The 9,271-nt window shown below is 42.2% G+C and overlaps 1 pseudogene; it reads right to left on the bottom strand.

The window, feature by feature from the left end:
- Positions 1–7,657: 7,657 nt before the first annotated feature.
- Positions 7,658–8,617, bottom strand: LOC103725646 (annotated as a pseudogene).
- Positions 8,618–9,271: the final 654 nt, after the last annotated feature.

Below are 9,271 nucleotides of genomic sequence, written 5' to 3'. Positions count from 1 at the left end.
CAGTCATTCATCCTATTGATGAGGCTTTCTCCTGTTGTTTCTAATTGGCTTATTGAGTGTTTCACTTCCTTCTTCATATCAGCCTGAGTATTCTTCAATATTTCTCTTTTCTGAATTCATTCAGAAGTTTATCCCTATCTTCCTTCAGTTCTTTGATTTCTTTTTTTGTGTGTTCTTTAAGTTCACTGAATTCTTTTATCATGTTTCTATTTGTTCTATTGAGTTCCATGTCCTGCATTATCTCTAGGGGGTTCTCATTGTACCCCTCTAGAGGACTACTGGTATTTGATGGGGATATTGTATTTTGGTTTTTCATGTTATTATTTTTTCTCTGTGATTTTGACTTGTGTATTTTTTTTGTAGTTTCTGATTGTTGTGTGAGACTCAGGCCTTCAAGTTTAGGTCTGCTTCTTTTTGTGAACTTTATGTGTCTTTGTGGTTTATTTTTTGGACATGAAAAGCTGGTTCATCTAAGCTTCCGGTTCTCTTTTCATTTTATATTGGAGTGGCCAGATTGCTTTTGTCTTCAGGAGTTCCCAGAGAGGCCCAATTCAGATGAGGATCAGATGTTTTCAGGCTTTCTCCTAAGGTCTGGATCCTTCCAGGAATGATTTTGGCCTCAGGAATTTGGGTGTTGGACTGGCCTGGGAGCCTGGCCCAGGAAAGATGCTGGTCTAGAGTAGCTGGTGGCCAGGCCACCCAGAGATGCAAAGGGAGATGTGGCGGGAAGAGGCCCTAAGGGCTCTTGGGGACTGCAATGAGGAGCTGGGTTGGTCTGGATTCAAGGATCAGGAAGAGGAAAGGTCAACCCCTGCATCCCAGAAAGAAGCTGGCGTTTAGTACAGGCCCAGGGAAGCAGAGGGAGGCAAGGGGGGGGCAGGCCCAAAAGCAGTGCTCCTGGGGCCCAGAGAAGGCACTATGTTGGTCTGGATGAAAAGAATCAGGAAGCAGCATTGGTTCCCCAGGTGTCTGGGGCCCCAAGACAAGGAATGGGACAAGACCCAAACTAGGAGGAGAGAACAGCAGGGGAGATGGGAGGGGGAATGAGGCTGGGGGAGTCAAGGCATGGAGGGCATGATGGACTTACCCCAGAGAGAGGCCTGGGGGTAGGAGAGAGGCCTGTGGCGGGTCCTTCAGGCCCAGGGAAGCAGAGGGAGGTCAGGACAGATTTCTTATTACCAGATGCCTGTGATTATTTTGTCTCCCCTGTCTGCTTGAGTGTTTTGTCTCTTTCTGTTTAGTGTATATGTGTTTTCTGTTGCACCAGTAAGTTTTGTGGCAGACATGGGAGCCGGACAAAGCACAACTAATACACCTTTGGGCTGTATGCTGCACCACTTTCAAGAGTTCTGTGAGGCAAACTATGGAGTCAAGATGTCACCTAGGAAGCTCTGCACCATGTGCAAGTTAGTATAGCTAAGTTTTGACATAGACTGGTTAGACTCCCAGTCATTTGACCCTGAGATCACTCAGAAAGGCTGGTGAGTTGTTACAGTGGACCCCAGTCACCCAAATCAATTCCCTACTTTGACCACAGGCCCTTCTTCCTCCTCCAACTCCCACTTGACTCAAATGTTGTGCCCTAAAATAGGGCTTGTATTAGTTACTTTTCTGTTGTTGTGAAACAATGATCAAAGCACCTTATAGAAGGAAGAGTTTATTTGAGCTTATGGTTCCAGGGGAACTACAGTCTCATGGCAGGGAGGCATGGTGGCTGGAGCAGGACCAGCAGAAATTATGCTCTCACATCTTCAAGAAGGCACAGGGAGCAAGAAAATGACTGGAGATCTGGCAAGGCTTAAGCATTCTCTAAGCCTACCCCCAGTGACATACTTCCTCCAGCTTAGCCACACCTTCTAAGACCTCCAAAAAGAGTGCCACCAATTAGAGACAAAATGTCCAAATACTTAGAGCCTATGGGGTACAGTCTCATTCAAACCTCCACAGGGCTCCTCCATTTTGATTACTAGATCAATGAATCAGAAGCTAAATAAAAACCTGAAGATTCCTGGACTTTCACTTTTGGTTCCAAAGGAGGAGGAAGACATTTCCCCACCTTACCATCCACAAACACAGATGGTTCAGGATTTGACTGTGTCTGATGGAGACCCTGCTGAGCAAGTTGCCCCTGCTCCCTCAGTTCCAGTTCCAATAATCTGCCCCAATCTATCAGATTTACATTCACCCACACACACTCAGGGCAGGTGGGACTGTGCTCCACCAAAATCTAGCCAAGTCTCCTCCACCTATTCTCTCTCTTAAAGAAGCACTTCTTGATAGATCCACACTACTGGGAGGGGAGCCCAGACCCTACTTCATGGTCTATATTCTTTTTTTCAAGACTCATGTTCTGAATATACTCCAAAATAAATGTCTTTCAGGAACAGCTTAAGGATGCAGTGGAAACAGCCTGGGCATGATTGTTCATGCCTTTAATACCAGCACTCCAGCACTTGGGAGGCAGAGGCAAGCAGATCTCTGTGAGTCTGATGCCAGCCTGGTCTACATAGCAAGTTCCAGGATAGCTGGGGCTAAAGTAAGACCCTGTCTCAAAAAAATAAATAAATAAATAAATAAAGGAAAGGAAAATGTGCCATGTACATTTCCTTGAAGAGTTACAATCTAGGAGAAGTGTTAGATTCTTCAACATCTTGAGAACAGGCCTTTCTCTCATAGTCTTACTTTGCGTAGGGCCTTTCACCCGATGATTTTCAGTTTTACTCAACTGTGCAAAATACGTTCACAAATGACTCAAATGTCAACAAAATACAGACCCATTTTTTTCAATGGATACACAAAGGCATGTCATTGAGAAACAGCTTTAGGATCCAGCTAAAACTCACTTGCTGTTACAGGCTCCTGTTGCATGCACAAGAACAAGTTGATTGCTCAACTGATAAAAACCATTTACCATCAAAATATTATCAGGTGAAGTGTCATCTTCTTAACCCACTTAAAGACCTACTTTACATTGCTTTCTGATCTAAGAGCTAAATGAAATGTGAGGTACACATAGGCATTCCTTCCATTTACATTTCAATGTTGAAAATTTTTTATTGTACTGTAGTGTTTATGAATAAGAGGCAAAGATTTACATATAATGGGGCCATATAATGTCATTTTAGTACTATGGAATGAGTATTTTCCATTATATTCTTTCTATAATTTGACGAACATGACTCTGATTTTCACTGCTTAAGTTCCCATTGAACTCAAATGTTAGAGAATGTAGATGAATGTTCTCCAGATAAGAACTTTATTGCTAAACAAAAAGAACCAGTCTACACACAAATTACTCATCTACCGTAACATTGTGAAAGATCAACTTAACATACCATTCTTACTTAGCAATTAAAAGAAATGTGGAATAACCCTAGATGTCCTCATTTATAGTTCCTTGAGGAAGAAAGGCAATGACGTAGGAACTCAGTTCATGTGTCTGTCCCTTAGCATCCTGGAAAGAGTCCTTTCCAGTCTCACTTTGCAGTGTCCATGATGTTTTGATTTACATGGGCTTCACCTCTTGAATTGCATTGTATGCAATTCCCAGAGAGACATTCCCAAATAATTGAAATCACAACACATGGGAACTGAGACTCATGTTCTGAATATACTCCAAAATAAATGTCTTTCAGGAACAGCTTAAGGATGCAGTGGAAACAGATTGAGTTTATAACAGCATCTTTTCCAGAAGTTAAAAGAACAAATTTATTGCCTAAATGCACATTGTTTATAGAGAAAAGACATCAAAGAACTCATATGATGTGTCATCTTTCATAACACCTTAAGAAACCTCCTTCACAGAACATTCTTACTTAACAGGTGTGATGCACAGAGACATTCCTTCCATTTACATGTCCTTGTACACAATGTTTATGTGGTTCGTTAGTATTTAGGAAGAAAAAGACACCTTCACAAACACCAGGAAATGAGTCCTTTCCTTAATATTCTTACTTATCATTGAATATGACTCTGTAAACACAGGGACTTTTCACCACATAAGCTCCGCTCATGCTCAAATGGTAGAGAACATTTATGAGTGATGAATATCAACACTGAGGAATGGAGACCCCTTTTCCTTGACAGAACTCAAAAGGGATGCAGTTACAGATGCAGCTAAAACACGGTCAGAGTTATAAGCTCCCATGCCCTTCAACGTAAAAAGTGTATTTCCCAAACTGAAAAACCATACTTTTCACAGTTGGTGTGTCATGTTATTTAGCACCTTGAAATGAGTCCTTTCCATAATATTCGTACATTGAAATCAAAAGTAGTCTTTTATATATATCCATGCTTTTCAGTGCCTGAGTTTTCACTGTGCCCAATTTTTAGACAGACTTTTATGAATGACTCAGATATCAAGAGTGGGGCTTAGCATGGCAGGAGATTGGAATGAAAGAAGAGGGAGCATGGGCACCATTCTGGGAAGCAGAGAGCAGGGAGCGGGGAGCCAGCCTTCCCTGGACCCCATAGGGTTCTGTGGGACCTCACGAGGACACCATGGACTATGCACAGAGCTCTGTGGGGCAAGTGGGTATGTGGAGACATGAGATGAGGCAGACCATGGGCAAATGCAATGGAACAGTGGGCCACTGAGCCATGGCACAGAGCTGGGTGCCCCAGGTGTTTGTTTCTTTGAAAGTCACCCCCCCAAAGTATAAACTATGCAAAATGTAGATAAAGATGTGTTATGTGGTTTGTCTACCCAGGTCAGGAGCATGAGACCCCGAAGAGAGTGAGGGCAGGTCAAACAGCGAACGGGGAAGGAGAAAATTTAGTGTGACAGTCATCTTCCATAACACCATGAAAAGCTCCTTTGCATAACTTTCTTTTTTAACAACTAAACAGAACGTATGACACACATAGGCTGTCCTTCCATTCACATTTCCTTGTACACAATTTCTCTTTAGGAAGAAAAGGTAGAGTTGCAAACTCAGGTAATGCATTACATTCTTCAGCACCTTGTCATGAGTCCTTTCCATGATATTTTTCTTTTGCAGTGAACATGACTCTGACATACCTGAGTTATTCACCACATGATTCCCATTGTCCACAATTGTTAGAAAAACGTTCATGAATGACTCAAAGGACAAAATACCTAGGGATTTAGACCCAATTTTCTTGATAATCATTATTTTCTTGATAGTTTAATGATGCAGCTAAAATATGTTCAGAGATACAGGCCTCCATTTCAGAAACATAAGATCAAGCTTATTGCAGGACCTAAAAGAAGTGCACTCTGTTAAATATACAATCTTTTCACCACATCATGCTCAATTGTTTGAGAGAGGTTCATAAACGGCTCAAAAAACAACACCTAATAACTTAGACTAGTTTTTCTTGATAGACACCAAAAGCCATGTAATTCAGGAACAGCTTAAAGATGCAGCTAAAAGACATTCAGAGTTATAGGCCTCCATTCACGAAAACATAGGAACATGTTTGTTGCCCAACCTAAAACAACCATACTGTTTACAAACAAAATGTAATCATTAATCATTTAGGAACTCTTTTGTTGTATCATCTTCTCTAACAGGTTGAAAGAACTACTTTTCATAACTTTCTGACTCAGCAGCTAAGACGAATTTCTGATACACACAGGCATTCCTTCTTAGGTTTCTGGCAGGCTCCTAAAATGGCTGCACAGCTCACAATATTCTAAAACAGTGGGTTTGAATTTAGCCCCAGGCAAGTCCCTTCACTCATTGGGGGACGGTAGGAGGCTAGGCATGAGACCAACCACGCAAGCAGGCGCACCCTGCTTCCTGTTGATGAGCAGGAAGACACTGATCGGAAATATGCCCCAGCAGCTAGAAACCAACAACACATCCACAGCTCCAACAGAAGGAAGCCAACGGGACATAAGGGACCAATGGGAGGAGGGAAGGGGGTATAAAGCAGACGCCTGTGTTCACAATAAATGAGCTCACTTGCACATTGCCTAGTGAGTATCCGGGAGTTTGTGTCATTGACTTCGTGCCTACTTATCCCCTGCCCCATAGGGAAGAGGTCAAAGGGACCTTGGCTGCAACAGGGGACCAATCAATCCTAAGCTAAAGTGCTCACTCTACATCATGGAAAGTTACCCAACCACCTCCCTGCCAATAAAAGACATGTGACTTGTCCTGATGGTTGCTGTTTTCCTGTTGCTGTTTCTCTGCTCCCGGAGAGGCAGTCCAGTGGTCTGTTTGCTCTCAAACTGCTGCCCTCTGCCCCCTTGTAGTCTGGTCGGTGGTCTTCGCAGCTCTGCTTCCATACATTCCTTCCACTTACATTTCCTTGTTTGCTACTGCTATATTTCCTTGTTACCATACTTTTAGATGATAACAAGTTTACCATCTTGTTTGGGAATATGTTTATTTTACCTTATTGTTTAGGAAGCAAAGGCAAAGATTTCCAAACTCAGGTGTTGTGTTACATTTTACATTGTTAGGTAGTATTTTGCAATCAGACCGTTCCCTAATATTCTTATTTTGCTCTGTTAAATACATGCTCTTTGACTCACAAATACATGGTCTTTTCACTGCATGAACTTCCATTGTACTCAATTGTCAGAGAGAAATTCATGAATGACTCAGAGCCTAACAAGTAGGAAAATAATCTTGTTTTCCTTGTTAGAATCCAACAGGCATGTAATTGAGGAACAGCTTTAGGATGCAGGTAAAACAAGCCTACATTCCCTAAAATAAGATCCAGCCCACCTTAAAAGAACCATGCTGTTTATAAACAAAAGGTAATCTCTTGGGATCTCAGGTGATATGCCAAATTCCTTCACACCTTGAAAGAATTACTTTATATAGTTTTCTTACTTAGCAGCAAAAAAGAATATGTGGTACACATAAGCATTACCTTTGGCCCGAATAAAAAGGGAGCATGGAAATTAAGAATCAGCATTCACCTTCCTCCGTTTCCTGACTATGAATCCACAAACTCTTGTTGACTTCCCCACCATGATGGGTATTACATGTTGTTAAGGGTTTCTTTCATCAGAAAGACAAGTGACAAATAGTTCCTTGGTTGTATAATTTGGGTTTGACTCAAACTTGCAACCCTCCTGCTTCTACCTCCTTTAGTACTGGCATTGTAAGAACTGGCCAATATACTGCAGTGATTTTTTTGAAAAAATAAAACTTTAACTCTGGGGACATAGTTTTTTAGAAGTAAATAATGTGCTTAATATTTGAGGTGTGGAAGGCCCTTCATTCATTTGTTAGTAGTGTACACACACACACACACACACACACACACACACACACACACAACCAGGTGGACAGACTTGTAACAGGTCCTCTGTCCAACCCTATCCTAAAACCATCTTATCAGACCAGATTCCAGGACCCAGATAAACAAAAACACTCTCTTTGATTCCTGTACCTAAAATTACTGCCTTCAAGTCTCCTTACTACTGTTTACCTCCAGGCCAGAGCAAGTGATGTTCACAAAACCTATCATTAGGAAGATAGTGCTGGGATTATGGTAAGTGGCAAAGATGATTTTTTAAATTGTTATTTTTCTTAGCATGTGCTAAGCTAAAAAGTTTAACTTTTTTAAAAAAAGAGCTCAAAGATCTATTTATTAGGAAAAAGATATCTATGCTTTCTCAAAGATGAAAAGGTCAGAGAATGATAGCAGAATGAAGGTCCCCCAGCTGGGAGATTTAAGACCACAATGAAGGCACAAGTTCCAGCTCCTACAGAGGTAGTTCCATGTCAGGCTCTGAGAAGGCTGGTCTGGGGAAACCACTGAGCAGCTGCACAGGGTCCTGGTCCTCCTCCGGGCTCTTCCCCACAGTGGAATGCCACATAAAGCCTCACAGCTGCCAGGCCCAGAATGTTTGCATCAATGAAGTCCCATCAGGCAGCCTAATCTGTATGGAGAACATTGGTCATACTTCTGCTTAGTCAGGGTGTTCCTGTCTGGTAAAGGAAGGAACAAGAGCTGGCTCTGCTGCTGGTGGGGGGGATGGCCTGAGAACCCACAATGCCACCATACTTGACTCTCCTCTACTTTATCCCTTTCAATCTTTTCTTGACTCTTTGTCTGGCGGCTAACTCTTTGGCCTTTTCCTTTCTAATCTCAGCAGTTCAGTGTGACGCATCTTCCTGCAGTTTCTGTCGTACAGCTGACAGCTCTTGTCCTTGTCTCCTTGCACTGCTTTTCTCATTCTAGTGCCTCTTGCTCCTCTCAACTCTTCACGTTTCTGCTGCTTCTGGGCCACCAGCTCCAACATAGTCTTCATCTGTTCTTATCTTTCCTCGTCAGTCAAATGGGTTTGTTTTCTCCAGCCACAGACCTGGATCCTTTAGGGCCTACTTGAGTGAGTTCCCATTCCAGGAAGTGTCCAATGGGTGTTATAGTGGCTCATCCACATCTGTATCTTCGTCAAGCTTCATCTGTCAGTGCATGAGAGCCTCAGTGCCCTGGTTCCCTGTGAGGGCCAGAGCCTTCGCCTTGGGGGCAAAAACTGGGTGAATGGCCAGCCATGGTAATGGTCAAACTAGGCAAGCAGAAGGGCAGGTCAGTCTGAGGCCCCCAACTAGGCCAGAGCAGCTCAGTTACACAGTCCCCTGGCAAAGCCCATCTTGATGAGGCTCTCCAGTGCTATCAACACCACCATTCAAAATTTACTTTGGTCTTTTTGAAACAGGATCTCAGCTGTTCCAGAACTCGCTATGTAAATCAGGCTGGCCTTGAACTCATAGAAAACTGCCTGCCTCTGCCTCCAAAGAGCTGGGATTAAAGGCATGCACTACCAAGCCCAGCCTTCAAAATTTAATTTTTTATATAGTTTATATATGTAACATGTGCATAGGCTTTGAAGAGAAGAACAATACAGTGGGTTTAAAGAATGCATTTAGGGTTAATTTGTAAACAACAACAACAACAACAGCAACAACAAAAAATGTTTTCATAAAGAGCAAAACACAGCATACATAGTTATTTTATTTATACCTAAAAGTTTAGAAATGCCTCTTTGTCTTTAAGCTTGGCCATTGATTACAAACAAGAAGAATTGCAATACATATTGCTATGGTAGAAGCATTTCCTCTATGTGCAACCTGACAGGAACAAGATAATGTCCTCTAGTCACATACATTCCTATTTTGTACAATAACAATAAACAATTAGAAATGAGAACTTTAAAATGAAATACTGTCTTGTGTATGCTGTGATAAGCACTGTGGGTACACATATGCAACTACCCTGTTATGTCCAGAAAATATTGCTTCCTTTTAGTCATCCGCCACCTGTGGCTCTTACAATCTTTGTA

This window comes from Nannospalax galili, unplaced genomic scaffold (genome assembly GCF_000622305.1).
Source record: "Nannospalax galili isolate Female #2095 unplaced genomic scaffold, S.galili_v1.0 scaffold448, whole genome shotgun sequence".
In the NCBI taxonomy this organism is placed as follows: Eukaryota; Metazoa; Chordata; class Mammalia; order Rodentia; family Spalacidae; genus Nannospalax; species Nannospalax galili.
The sequence above is the reverse complement of the archived record's forward strand: the minus strand, read 5'-3'. Positions and strand labels throughout refer to the sequence as shown.